This window comes from Stegodyphus dumicola, chromosome X1, assembly GCF_044657685.1.
Source record: "Stegodyphus dumicola isolate Sdum_Otavi_A_Nest chromosome X1, ASM4465768v1".
In the NCBI taxonomy this organism is placed as follows: Eukaryota; Metazoa; Arthropoda; class Arachnida; order Araneae; family Eresidae; genus Stegodyphus; species Stegodyphus dumicola.
Genome location: NC_140780.1, coordinates 241,456,811 through 241,472,324, shown reverse-complemented (window position 1 = coordinate 241,472,324; position 15,514 = coordinate 241,456,811). Strand labels below are relative to the sequence as shown.

Sequence of the window (15,514 nt, the reverse complement as noted above, 5' to 3'; positions counted from 1 at the left end):
ATGCACAGGAAAGAATCATTGTCTTTACCAACTAGGCTAAACGAAGAAAAATAAAAATTTCTTAGACCCAAACTAAAGCCATGATAATAGGACGTCACAAACTACTTAAGAGAAATCCATCATTTGGAACTGGATGGTCTTCCAATAAAATTTGTCACACAATTTAAATATTCGGGAATTCTGATAGACAATAGGCTTTCATGGATTCCTCACTTAAAAACGATTAAAAATAATCTAGTTTGCATTTATAATTCACTCTACAAAATAGCTCTCCCTAGTTTGGGAGTTCCTTCTCATTACTTAAAATTATGGTATCAGTAGTAGTATTAGTAGAAAATGTGTTCTTTACGGATAAGCCATTTAACGAAATTCTCTTACCAAGCAAGCGCATAAGATATGAAATTCTATTCTAAGGCTTCATCGTTTGTTAATCTGTAGAGCCTACAGAACTACATTTACAGCAGCTATGCAGGTAATAATTAGTCTTCCGCCTTTAGATCTTCTCATATGTCTCCTCCGTGTGATGGTGTACTCACCAGGGTACCTAGGCACAAGGCCTTACCCCTATCGTATAAAATTAAATTTTCTAATTCATACCAGGAACATAAGCAAAAGCAAATAAAACATTTTTAATTTTTTTAAATTAGTAAAATTAATAAAAGGTTCTCGTATAATTGTGAGAATTGGGGGTGTAACGAAGCTGTTGACCAGAAAAGCCGTCGAGCCGATGTAATTGCTGTAAACAAAGTATATTATGCAAAGGGCAAGTGCGAAAGCTTTGGTGCTTTAAATAAAATAAAAGAAGCATATATTAAGAGCAGGCTTAGTATTGTAAGTAAAAATTATTCAGGATACAACAAAAATTGTGGTCAAAATATATTGCAGCAGAACTGTGCATTATAAAGAGAATGTAAGGCTGAAGTAACTGGAATTGAATAAGTAAATCTAAATTATTATAAGAACTGTACAGTAAATCGACATTCTTATTATAATTGTTTGGATTAAAAATTTCTTCGAATAATGCTAACAATATGAATATAAGAATGTTATAAAGAGAGAGACCTTTGAACATATTAGCTAACTCCTTTATAAACTTAAATAAATCAGTAAGGGCATTTAGGCCTGGATCATTAGCTAGAAACATTTTCAGTTGAACTCTTGTTTTGCACAATAATTGCATAGATGATTTCAAGTGTGATATTTGATGTTTTAATGTTAGCTAATTTGTTTATGCTGATATTATCATCGGGTTTATTACTAGCAGGCTTGGTTAAGTTGACAGGGGAAATTTCGGACACCCACGATAGTTCGCTGTGTGGCCGCTTTGTAAACAATTGCAACAATTAAAGTTGTCATTTCTTTTCGCTGTTCTGTTTTATGGGGCCCTGCGCATTTAAAGCATCTGAGCTTGAGTTTGCACATTTCGGAAGAGTAACTGAAGCGTTGGCAGTTGTGACACTGCACAACAGAAATTCTCCGTTGACTCTGCCAGCAAAATCGAGATTTATATCTGCACGTAGTATTTTTAAGAAATCAGAAAATTTAATTTCTGGCTTGGTCATAACTGATTTCCCCCTGGGAGGTTGAACATTTACACTATCAGTAGCTGGTTGGGTGTCCATAATTACATTTTCATTTCCAGCTTCTGAGTCAATATTTAGGTTTTCGAATTTGTTTTGAACAGGGATCTCAACATTGCATTTCACAGTTTTCAAAGGTCTAACCGTGTTTATGGACTGTTGAAAGCCTTCATCTTCTTGAGTATCTTTGAGGTCTCTCTTAATCTTTTTCTGAGGATTTCCTAGGTTTAGTGTTAACATTTCCATCATTGATGACATTAGCATTAATGTTTTTATCATTGTCATTTATAACATTTGTGCTATTTACATTACAGCTAATAATCCAAAATCCCCCGGCAGACGTGAAGCAAATTATCGCAATGTCTGAAAGTAACTACAAAGTCATAAGCCTCTTATTTAAAAAGAACTTAAAGCATAGAGGCATGTTTTTATGTTAATAAAATCAATTGCAGCTCGTGGTGATGTAATTAAACAAGAACAGTCAAATTCAAGCTAAAAATGTGGACTAGTGGTCAAAGACTATACAATTTAATTTAAGCTGGCTTAGTAACTCTATCGCCATATCAAATTCAAATGTCCGCAGCGATAATACAAAGACGAATAATTACAAATTATCGGAGCTGGCAGGAACTAATGCACCGAGCAAGCGAAGGTCAGAAACACACTCTGTCTTAAGACTCCAAAAATCTCAGTTTAAAAACTGCCTAAGTGATTTGCATTCTGGTGAGGAAATCGAAATGGGGAAATTATAGTAAAGGCTGAAATTATACACATAATAATATCTGTACATAGCTTTGAAGAATAAGTTTTCTTTCTCTTAATGTATTCAGTTTCTTTCTTCAATACGTTTGCTTTTCATTTTAGAATTTTTGGATTTAATTAAAGATTTTTTTATTCTAAAAACACTTTAAGCATATAGAATGTATAGAAAAAGTTGTTAATTTTATTTCTTTAGTAATATGATATATATATATGGTAAGGGCCGGTTACAGAGCTGCTGTGGCAGAATTTTTAGAATTTAGTGAAACATCGAGCAACAAAAACCTAGAAATGGCAAAACTTTTAGAATTTAGAAAGGCACTAGGCAGCAGAATTTAGGATCCACAGAGATTGCATCAGGTGAGAAAATACCCAGCGTCAGCCCTGTATACGATGCATTAACACATATAACAGAGTTGGCCAAACTTCATGTCAGTAAGAGCCGCACGTTTGAATTCAGGAATGTTCGAGAGCCGCATCTAGATTTTCTAAAAGCCACGAGTTCATATTTTCATCATTATAGAAGTAGTAGAGGAGGTTTTAAATAGAAAGAAATCCATGATAAATTTGTAAAAAGAGTCTAAACTAATTAATTCTTTTTGGACACTGAGTAGTTTTAGTTTACCATATTTCATAAATATATTATTTACGCACGAGCCGCACAAACTGCCTGAGAGAGCCGTATCAGGCTCGCGAGCCGCACTTTGGCCACCCCTGACATATAAGATTAATCTTTTAAATTGTCAGTTTTCAATTTCTTTATTAATAAAAAATGCCTTTCTATAATGCCTGTCCATGTGAGTAGAAGCATTTTAAATATTTTCCATGCTTGTGTCTACTGAAAAATAGAGAAAATAAAGGGAAGATAAACATGTTAAGAAAAAGATTCTAGTAGCAGAAGTAAAACATTCAAACATTAAGTATTAATTGTTCTTCAAGACGTTCTCCAAAAGTAAGAAATTTTTCACAAACTTTCTATAAAATACATCCATTACGTGTCAATGCCATGGGGACATTTTTCATTTTGTCACATTTTTCTGGAATCTTCTGAAATTGTCAGCCTATAAGTCTTGCCTTGAAATCCTTCTTAACTTTCTAAGCAGCAATGTCTAAAACCCTAAAGAAAAATTACCCCCTACCAATTCTGTAATACCAAAAAGCCAGAAATATTTTGAAAAACAAAATCAGAGGGAAAACGTGTAAAATTAATTTTATAGAGAAAACTGATGCATACTCTAAGTTCTTAACATTCTGAGACAATTACATAGGGAAATCTCTTACCATGAAAAAATTCAAAACACGCCATTTTTAATTAATTTCATAGCTATTTTGTTTTTGCTAAGAATTGTTTCGTAAACTGGTTTTTATAGCATTATATCTTGTTTATTTTTCATATTCAAAATATAGTATAATAAGTAGCCAAAATGGAACTTTATAATATGACAGCGAAAAATAAAAATGTTTTATTTTAAATATAATTTCAATATATTACCATTGTTCTAATGAAATTTATCAATGTTACAATATTTTTTTTTTTTTTTTTAAATTCGTCGAAAAATTCGCAGATCTCGAAATTAAAAATTTTCTTTAGAAACTGATCTTAAAATCGCCAAATTTGGAAAAAATGAAATAATTTCGAAATACTTACGTTTCACTTCATGCTTAGAAACTCGAGTATCCCACCATTTATATTAGAAATTATAATCCATGAACCCATTTATTCAAAAGATAACCATATTTATAAGTGAATCGTCAAAAATGCTCCTCCAAAATGCTAATTTGCACTCAAATGGCAGTCGTAAAATCAGATAGAAATTTCAGATGATTAAAATTAAGGACATTCTTCCGATGTTGGCCGAAATTAAAGACCAAAAATCGATTAAAAAAAAAAAAAAAAAAAACCCTAAGGACTGTACGAACCCTGGTTTTATTTGATTTGGCTTCTAACTCGACATGGCCTATTTCCTGCTTACCTCAATAGATTTGGCTGTAAATCTACGGACTTAGGCGAAAATGCGGCTCCACTGGTAACTCAGAACATTACTCGTTTTACTGTTCTTTTGGGAACCAACTCAGCCACATTGGCAGGCCTCGATAACTATATTACTAAAATATTCTTTCTCAAAAAGATTATTATTTGCATGTATATCAGTTTATCAACATGATTATGCTGGTCACATTATTCCTTTACATTAATTTAGGACTATCCTGCAAAGATAACCATTTGTATGTAGTTTATTTTTTTAAATTTTATTATTTCCTTTAATTACTTATTAATTTAAAATCAGTTTTAAACTATTTATTATTTTATGTTCAACACAAAATTATCCCATATTCATTAAGTTTTGGTTATACTATATTTTTGTTTTATGTATATAATTCTTTATTACATGAATAATTTTTTCCTTACATTTAACTCTAAATTATCCATAAAGATTATGAATACTCCCTCATTAATTAATTTATCTTACTTGTCATATATATGGAACACTTAATTTCATATATTACAGAAAATCATCACAAATATTTTCATGATGTCTTGAAATGAAATATTTTATATTTTCATAGTAAGCCCTTGTTCTCTTTATAATAATATCGAATACTGATTGTTATCTACTGAACATAACTTCTGACTATGACTTTTAATTATTATCTGCTATTTTGAATAATGGTAATGACTTTTCTCTAATGACTGTTGACCATAGATTTAGGTTATTGACTTCTAAGTACATAACTTGATCATGGATCAAAATTATCATTGACTTAGGATTATCACTCATTAGCTATGATTTTGACATGCGTATGAAGTGACTGTGATATAAAACTTTCTCCATGACTTTTAACTATGACAATTACATAGCGAAAAGAGTTTTGCGTTTTTTCTCTGCATTTATACATAAAAACTTATGTAATCTATTTATCATGTGTAACTTCAAATTGTACACTACAGACAGAACCTTGTATGCTCATGTTGTTACTTATTACTAAATAAACAGTCTGAACTGCCAGCTCGACCTCTTGGCAGTAGTCAGCAGATAGTAGATATTAGATGATTTAACACTGGAGTGGCATTAAAACCAGATTGGTACTTCAACCTTAGGTTGGGTGCTACACCAGTGGTTTACCGTATTATGTGCCAGAAATAAAATTTGTATGTGTTGGTGTTCCAGAACAGGATGGCAAGGTGTATTGACAAGAATCAAAACTTTAAAATTCGAGACCTTACACCATCTTTCTAAATGCAGCTTCATTTTCTTAACAGCTCTTACACAACTACAATATTACAGAGCTTACAGCATACCAAGATGCTTTCCTGCAGATGTACGTACCATCTTGTTCAGTTGCAAGATGATAAAAAATTTGAAGTTCCTAAGAAATCACTTTCCTTTTTGTTTTGGTAATATGCAACATTCTGAATTTATTTAATTCCAGGCTCATAACCTATGAATACACAGAACTGAATGATCCAGATTATTTTTCACCATGTCATTTTATAACTGGATGTAAACCAATGGTTTTACCTTCATCTGAATTTAAACTGAAATCTGAAAGATCTTGGTTGATTTAAAAAAAAAAAAAAAATACTATTAGAACAGTTAGGGGTAAAATGTTTTAAAAAGAATATTTGGTAGAATTAAAATTAGTTGTTTTCAAAACCTCCAAAAATTTCTCTAATGTTTACAATGAATGTTGCTGTACAAGAAGATAATATAAAACACTGTAATTGAAAATTAGGCAGGGTTATAGAATTATTCCCTAAAATAATGATGGGCCTTGACTCAATTAGGGAAGGGTGATGTAAGATCAAGTTGCAAGAATATATAACCTTTAAATTTAGGAAAATCAAACTGATGCATGGAATTGGGAGTGTTAAATATAAATGTATGATTCTTTACTATAAGCATGCCAGTATTTGGTAGCCATGTTTTGTTACATGACTATACTATGTCGTTATGTTTTGACAAGGTGACTTTGAGTGTTCAAGGTGAGGTTCAAGACAAGGTGGCTTTAAGTGTTCATTAATAAAGGTCACATTGAAAATTACACTGCACATTATTGTGACCCAGTCTGATTTTACGAATTATACATTTTCTTCATAATATGCATTCATGTTAGAGGGTCTGATATTTATAAAATCTAATTTAAATAATAAATGAACTGAGAAACACAAAACATTAATTCAAGGATGACTTTATTGATTTTTTAAATATTTTAATAAAAAGAAATTAAGTATATCATTAACATCAGCAGATGCTTTGCATAGCATTATGAAGAATATGACCTCAAATATGGGCTAAAATATACCTTTGTGGAAAACTGTACATATCATACCCATTTATGTGTGTGTATACACATAAAACTTATATTTATGAAGAGAGAAAATCACATTTACTTAAGGCCTAATTTGTTGCACAGTTTATGACATAGCACACATATATATACACACATACACATATATATATTCTATATGTATACATGTATATGTATATATTCTATATGTATACATGCATATGTATATATTCTATATGTATATATACATATATGTATATATTCTACATGTATACATGTATATATTCTACATGTATATATACGTATATATATATATACATGCATATATAACAGCAGAAAACTTTCATATCTCTCAGAACATAAATTCAGATACAAAGCCTGTTTTTTTTTTTTTTTTTTTTTTTTTTTTTTTTTTTTTTGCTTCACAGTAACAGATACTATATCTTTAAAGATACAAACTTATTAAAATTTAGCAATTTATACATTTACAATACTTTTTTAAGCTATTTATAATACTAATAAACTGACTGAGTTTTCTTCAAATATGTTTTTTCCACAAATTATCATTAGTTGGAAGTAACACTCATGCCATCTTCTGTCAGCACAATACTTACAAACTGAATTTTTGAGTTACAAAGCAGTTATATATATGTAACTAAAAATGATAAATCAATTTTAAATTCTTTCAGCTGTGACTTATAATACAATATTAAATAAAAGAGAAATATAAATCTGGACTGGATTTAAATTTATTAATCTGTAATATTTTTCACATACTTTTTGTGTTTTTTCAACAGGAAGTTAACATCAGATTTAGTCAGTTACAATCTACATTTAAAATCCACGATTTGATGACAGATTGAAATAAATTCTTTAAATATTTTTTCCATCATGGGTTACAAGAAAATATTCCCTTCATCTCATTAGCACAAGTTTCTGGAAGCTTCAAATCATACTTCTAAACCCTTAAAGTAATTTGCACTGAAAAGAGAATAGGCAATGTAATATATTTATAGCATAAAAGCAGGTATTTTTTGAGAATTTCTAGACCAGAAAATGCTTAAGAATACTTTCGAATATGTACTTTAAATTGCTGAGATAAATTTTTAGCCAACATTTGTTACAACAGATTTGCAGAATAGATTTCTGATGATTATGTTGTTGATGGACATTTTATATGCTTTCCTATATAACATCTTAAATTTCTCTTTCCAACAACGTGTCTTTAAAATGCTTGTGAGAAAATATTTGAACGCCCAGTACAAGATAACTTTACAAAAGAAAACAAAATTCCATCCATAACTATTACTAAAACATAACAAAACATCAGCTAAATAAAAGGGGGAAATGCTAAAAAATGTAGCAAAACGTTTTTGACTTGGGAACATGGACATGAAAGAATACATATCTTGGAGGAAATTTATGACTTGAATGATTACAATACATTCAATATCAGGTTTTACATTTTAATTCTTAAACACAAAATTTTCAAAATTTTTGTCCCCTTCTTTTTATAAAGACAAGACATACAAATTCAAAGTTATAAGCTCAAACAGTATATAATCTATACAAGGACAGTGGAACAAAATTGGATGGAATTCAGCAATATAACCAAATTAATACTGAAAAGTAACATGTGTTACAATAAATATGGAATTTTTTAAAAAAGGAAACATATTTCGGAGTGCCCTATAGTAAGACTAGTCGGCAATTCTTACTATTTACAACAGAAATAAACAGTTATGAAATTACTTTGTACAAGGAAAACGGATGCAGTCGGAAAGAGCTGAAAAATAATAAGTTGAAAGAAGATAAATAAATGTTATTACCAAACAAAAAAATAAATGCACGACAAATAAAATATTTCTTTCTTATAAGATTTTCATACACATTTTGAAAAATCTCAATCTTTAGTTCCTGTGGCAAAAGCACATTTTTACTTAGAAAACATGCCACCTACTCGGTATAGTGGTCAGAGAAGCTGACTGCGATGCCGAAGGGCCTGGGTTCGAATCCTGGACAAGGCATGTTTGTAACTGTCCGTCCTTTCATAAGAAAGGCGATGGTGGTCCACCTATTAGGTGCCCCCATAATAAAGATACCACCACATCTGGCCTCGTATAGATTAATGAACTGGGTTACATTTGTAATTGTTCACAATCTGCCATTGGAAAAAATTAGAAAACATTCTGAATGCCCTCTTTGAGGGGTAAGAGAAATTCTTACAAATCATTTGCAATTTTACTTTATTCGGAGATAAATAATAACTGATTTACAGATTTTGTTAAAATATGCATTATTTTAAAATGCAAAACTTTTCGAGAATTACTCAAATTCCACGCTCTGAACATAAAAATTTATTTTGTGCACAATATTTAATAATAAAAATTAATTGCATGTTTTGTGTACACTATATACACATAAGAATGCAGCTTTTGCACATAAAATTTAATGTACAAATTCCACACTCTGAACATAAAAATTTATTTTGCACACAATATTTAATAATAAAAATTAATTGCATGTTTTGTGTACACTATACAAACTAAAAATGCAGCTTTTGCACAAAATTTAATGTACATAAAAATGCATATTTTGCACATACAATTTAATAAACATAAAATGAACAGAAACAATAGTTTTTCTACAGAATTCAACACTTAAAAAAATGCAATCAAACAGAGATAAACCCTTAAATTTATATGCATGCAACTGCTCATATTTAAAATTTTAACTTAAGTTTCACATGCTAAGCAGTTAATTTTACCATTTTTTAAATGAATGTATTTTATTATTTGAAGACTTCGGACAATGACACGCTATATGCAGTTTTCCAAAGAACGTGAATTTAAAAATAATTAAAATATTAATAAACATATAATAAAAATGTGCAAGGAGATTAAAGTATAGCCTATAGTAAAAGCTATAAAAATCTTTTGACAGTGAAAATTAATACATGCATGTGTTAATTAATCTTAACAATTAAGAAAATGCTTAAGTCTCTCACAATAAACTTTGAATAAATAGCTGAACATAAAATATTTTGGTCAGTGAACTTTAACTTGCAGTTTTATCAACATGCATGGATCAAAAGTCTTTCAACACCTATAATAAAGAATTTATAATATTAACCTTTGCTATTTTTAGGTGCAGAGAACATTTAAAGCTAAAGCACAGATTAAATATCATTAAGGATTAATTTAGAAGTCAAACAACAAAAATCAGCATTATATTTTCAAATTTTCACAGGACTAGTTTTGATGGTTTTACCGAACCATCATCCTCAGCTGCAAAAGTGCAAATGAACGAGATAAGATAAGAAAGCCTGGACAGGAGATAAGCTACTGGTGCCAATTGTTGATGAAACCAGAACTAAAACATAATTTCTTTAAAGCCTGAAGGCAAAGATAGATTGGAATTAGGGTCATTAACTAGAACAGAAAGATTTTTTGAACGTGAAATGCCTCTAGAAAATCCAGTTCACCAATGGAAGATGTTTTTTGAATAATTTTGGCAGCAGAAAAATTGAAAGTGTGATTTTCGGACCAACAATGTTGAGCAACAGAGGCATGAATTGCCGTTAAGGAACATGAGGCATATGTTAGAAAAAAGGAAACACAGAAGACTTCTGTTGTTCAATGTTGTCGGTCCAAAAATCACATTTTCAATTTTTCTGCTGCCAAAATTATTCAAAATACATCTTCCATTGGTGAACTGGATTTTCTAGAGGCATTTCACATTATAAAAATCTTTCTATTCTAGTTAACAACCTTAATTCCAATCCATCTTTGCCTTCAATCTTTGAAGAAATTATGTTTTAGTTCCAGTTTCATCAACAGATCGTGCCAGTAGCTTATCTCCTGTCTAGGCTTTCTTATCATTATATAGTATCTCATTCATTTGCGCTTTTGCAGCTGAGGATGATGGTTCGGTAAAACCATCGAAACTAGTCCTGTGAAATTTGAAAATATAACGCTGATTTTTGTTGTTTGACTTCTAAATTAATATTTGTTCGACATGTTATTGTATCTTAATCATTAAGGATGTTTAATTAAACTTAAACATCTTAATATGGATGATAAAGAATAGGAACACAAAGCCATAGTGTCCATGATTTTGAACCATCAATAAGGTATGAATATGTTTCATGACAAAGTTTGACAGATTTTGTTTTGCATAAGCTCCAACAAGACCAGAAATGTTTACAAGGCCAATATTAAATGGTACCTTATGCAGTAAAAAATAGATGTCATTTTAAACACAACAATAACACATATCACAGCTCAAAGTTTGTAGAATAGTATTTGTAGTAAAAGTTTTACAATGGCCACAACAAAATCCTACAGAATACTTATAAAAAGAAAGACATAAATATATGTATGTATTTCAGAGGACCCTATAGTACGACTAGTCGGCAGTTCTTACTATTTACAACAGAAATAAAAAGTTATAAAATTACTTTGTACAAGGAAAATGGATGCAGTCGGAAAGAGCTGAAAAATAATAAGTTGAAAGAAGATAAATAAATGTTATTACCTAACAAAAAAATAAATGCACGACAAATAAATTATTTCTTTCTTAAAAGATTTTTATACACATTTTGAAAAATCTCATCACAACGCGAGAAACATACATATATTTATGTTTTCATTGAAGACTTAGCAATCAGAATTACTCAAATCTCAGTGCTCTGAGAAAAGAATGGGTTTCATTCCTTAAAATAAAATTGCTAAGGTAATTAAACTAGTGCTTAAAAGATGGTTTGCTGCTATGAAAGAAAAGACTTCCAAGCAAATATTAAAAAATGTCATTATATTTCTTCCTATTAAAATATATTTTATTTACATCAAAAGACTTTTGATCTAACGTTAAAACTAGTTTACTTACTTATTAAGTTACTTATCTTTTGTTGGCAAACAAAACATTCCAAATATTTTGTTGTAAATTTACACTTCTTATATAATACTCATATTTTATTTTTTATGTTGAAAATTAAGTAAAATAATGAACAGTTCTTGTAATAACCAAATTATTCGTTTTAAAAGACATTTCAGAACTACTAGCATATATTTTAATTATTTCCTTAATAAAATTTCGAGTATTTTAAAAAAGAATGAAAAACTTTCAATGTATTCACCATTCACACATGCATTAAATTTAAAAGCATATCTACAAATAATAAATAAACAAACAATATACATATTACACTTAGTTATTGCATTAGATTTACATGTTTGTTAGAGGTATTATATAAAAGTATAAACTTAAACCTGACATTTCCTTTTATTTACTACGAAAAAATTAGAATATGCAAACAATTATTCCATATCACACATGATGGTAACAAGTTTTCAAACACCATATCAGTTAGACATATTACAAAATATATAAATTAAATGCTTTATGAATTGACTGAGCAATAGTATTACAACATAAATACATAACAACAATGGGAGCCACCGCTTATAAATAACTCAGTTTGTTAAGCAAAATACAGTTTTAATTTGAAAGGTAAATTAAATACCTTAAGCCATGTCAAAACACACCACCAAGAACTGGCAATCTGCTAGGCCCTACGGTTGATAAATAAAAAAACCTTAAAGTGTATGGTTATGTTATACAAATTATGGCAAAGCATACAAAAGCTACCTGTCTAAGTGTAGGGATGCCTTTCATGGTAGACTTTTTAAGGAAAACTCTCTCATAATCATATCATACGTGGGGAAAACCATGAAAACTCCAAAGCAGCCAGCCAGTTCAGCGGAATTTGAACCTGGGTTGAATTACCAGCATTCAGCAATCTTATCATTTGACTACTAGTGGGCACTACAATGTATGGTAGCACTTGTTAAGTTATGCGGATGATGAATGCCTTGATAATATAATGTAATAAGATGCAGAGAAATGGAAAGGCCAAGTTAAAGGAAAAAATAAATAAAAAAAAAAAAATAATAAAAAAATCAGAAAGCTTTCAGAATTTACATTACGCCCAAAGGGCCATTTTTTTAACGCTTTGTGTGTTGCCTTTATTTATTAAATACCATGTTCTTTGCTCTTAAACTATGAAATTCAGTTCAACAGCTCTATCGCAAAATAAGCACATATTGTTAGAATTTCCGATACACAGTTCTAGGCACCATTGTTTTATCAAAATGAGTGAAACATACATACAATTATGCAGATTCTTCATTATTTAATTTCTTTAAATATAACACAGGGCGATAATATTTGGTGGCAACAATTTGAAAAGTGAATCAATGTTTATAGTGAATCGATGCAAAATGACAAAATAAAATTAACGGTCCTTCTGGGCACACTGCACCTCCGGACTAATAAAAAAATAAAATACTGTTATCTTCCTCATGCTAACTTGTTGCCATTCACTAAAGCCTAAGATACTTTTAAATTCAATCTGGAAGATAACTGAATTCTAGGATTATAATAAGAAACTAACCAGTTATTTACACTTTCAGTCTTTACTAAAAATCTGAAAATTTTCAGATTTCATATTATGCCCTAAAGGGGCCTTTTTTTAACGTTTTGTGTATTACTTTTATTTATTAAATATTTTGGTCTTCACATTTAAAAACCATTAAATTCAATTCAACAGCAATATCAAATTTAAAAAGAGCATATCTTTAGAATTTCCGATACAGTCTTGTGCGCTGGAGATAAAAATGTTTTTTTTTCGTACAATGTTGCCACTGCTTGCTTCCAAATAATTGAGTTTCTTAATCAAAAACTCATTAGTGCTTTACAAAATATGAAATAGATAAAACAAATTCCAAATTTGGGCTTCCAGATGCCCATATTTGGGTGGAAATGTACGTTATTCAAAATTTGATGGCTCTAGGTACACTTGCTTTATCACAATGTGAGAAACATACATATATTTATGCAGATTCTTCATTATTTCATTTCTTTAAATATAATACAGGGGGATAATATTTGGTGGCAACAATTTGAAAAGTGAAATGCCACAATGCCAAAAATGAAATTAATAGCTCTTCTGGGCTAACACCCCTTGGGCTAAAAAAACATACTAATAGGAAATCTAACCTTTTCCTGAATCCCCCCCGCCAAAGAAATCAAGAAATACATTCAGTTTAGTTGAAGCACATTTTAACAATGGTTTGTTGGTTTCATTAATTATCGCAGAACAGGTTGAGTGCTTAAGCTTGAAACTTATTAATTTGTCTTATGTTCTGTTTCTGGTAACTGAATAGGCTGATGCTTGGGGTTTTTGCTGCTTTTCCCATGTCTATCATATGACCAGTTATTTTCAAAAAAGTTTTGAAGAAGGCATTTCTCCCCAGGTACAAAGTTAAGAATTATTTTACTATAACAAAGTTACTGACTGATTAATGTGGAATGTCTTTATGAAGGATTTATTGATAAGTCATATAACTCATCAAACTATATATGTATATATATTAACAATGGTGTACAAATTTCCCATAATACTTCCTCTAATTTAAAATGCTGCCCATTACGTGTATTTATTTTCCCCCTAGGTTTTGGCTAAAATGTTTAGTTCTCTCAGCAAAATTAGCAGAGAGAATGTGGAGCTCTATGACTCTGCATTAATTTGTTGCATGCCTATTTAATTTAAGCTATTAACTTTCTTCAGACAATAATTTACTTTGTTAGAAAGGATCAGAGAATAACATACACCTAAATCCTCAGCTCAGCAAATGAAACCACCGATAAGAACATTAATTATCCTACTGAAATGTTCATAGCTTTGGAATACTGCTTTAGATATATAGCATCTAATAACAGTAACTTGCAATGCAATACTTAAAAGCTTTTAAATATTTACCAGTTTTTTATCAAAAAAAAAAAATTTTTTTTATTTGCTCCAAGTTACACATGTTTTGTGCTTGCCCATAACTGCCAAATTCCATGAGCTTTATCAAGCTCACAAAGCGTTAAATCAATCAACTATAATTGACATATAAAAGCATTCATTTTAGATTGTGTTCACATGCAACTCTTGATGATAGTAATACTAGCACTGTTACACATTTATTATTATTTTCTGAAATTTCATGGAATGATGAGAAAAGTTATCTTACACATCAGATAAACCTACATAAATGATACAAATTTTAAAATAATTAAACCTTGATTGCATCACCACTTGGTGATCTAAGACACAGGATCATTCAATCTAATTAATTTTGCCAGTACAACCCACAAAATATACAAGATATGAATAATGTTTAAAAACAAAATAAATATATAAGACAAAATGTCTACTCACAAAAAATATTCTAACTGCATGGATAATAATAGATATTTGGCTGAATAGTTTGTAACAACAAATTTCTTAATTATATTTCAGTGATAAAAAAAGTGGCACTCTCTGCACTACTCGGTAGTTCCTCTGAGACTGCAGTGACAAAAATGTCAGAATTACTAATTTCTTTAACAAGCAGTAAAAACTGAACAGTTAAAAGTTAAATATTTAGTCTTTTCCTAAGGAACATTCATTATATTTCTAGCATTTAATATAATTTACATTCCACTGCATTTTGCTCCAAACTTATGAGCAGACATCGGTTTTCCTTAAGGGAATTTTATAACCCTTTACGTTTTCAGTTATAATCAACACGAGCTATAGAGGGCTTGCATAACTTTTTGTTAAATTTATCTCTAATTTGTGAGCTCCTTGTTCTTCTAATTGATCTAGTGCAACAAACAAATGTCATAATGGTGCTTTGCTTTATATTACTCTTCCTCAGAAACAGGGTCATGTACGGTTTTTTAAAGCTTAGTTAAACATGTTGTAGACAGCTTAAAATTTAAACAAGTACTAGAAAATGTCATCTGCTTTTAATAAATTTATTTTTGGATATCAAACTGTTTCATCAAATGAAGAT

The 15,514-nt window shown here is 30.0% G+C and overlaps 1 protein-coding gene across 3 annotated transcripts in view; it reads right to left on the bottom strand.

Annotated features, from left to right (window-relative positions):
• Nucleotides 1–6,513: 6,513 nt before the first annotated feature.
• Nucleotides 6,514–15,514, bottom strand: part of LOC118194134 (F-box/WD repeat-containing protein 1A-like) — a 133,023-nt gene continuing 124,022 nt past the window's right edge. For 2 of the 3 annotated variants that reach the window (XM_035365316.2, XM_085807276.1), the window contains one exon: nucleotides 6,514–7,610. The gene's annotated coding sequence lies outside the window, so the exon portion shown is untranslated. Of the gene's footprint in view, nucleotides 7,611–12,153; nucleotides 12,203–15,514 lie in introns of all 3 variants that reach the window. The other variant, XM_085807277.1, reaches the window with a different exon arrangement.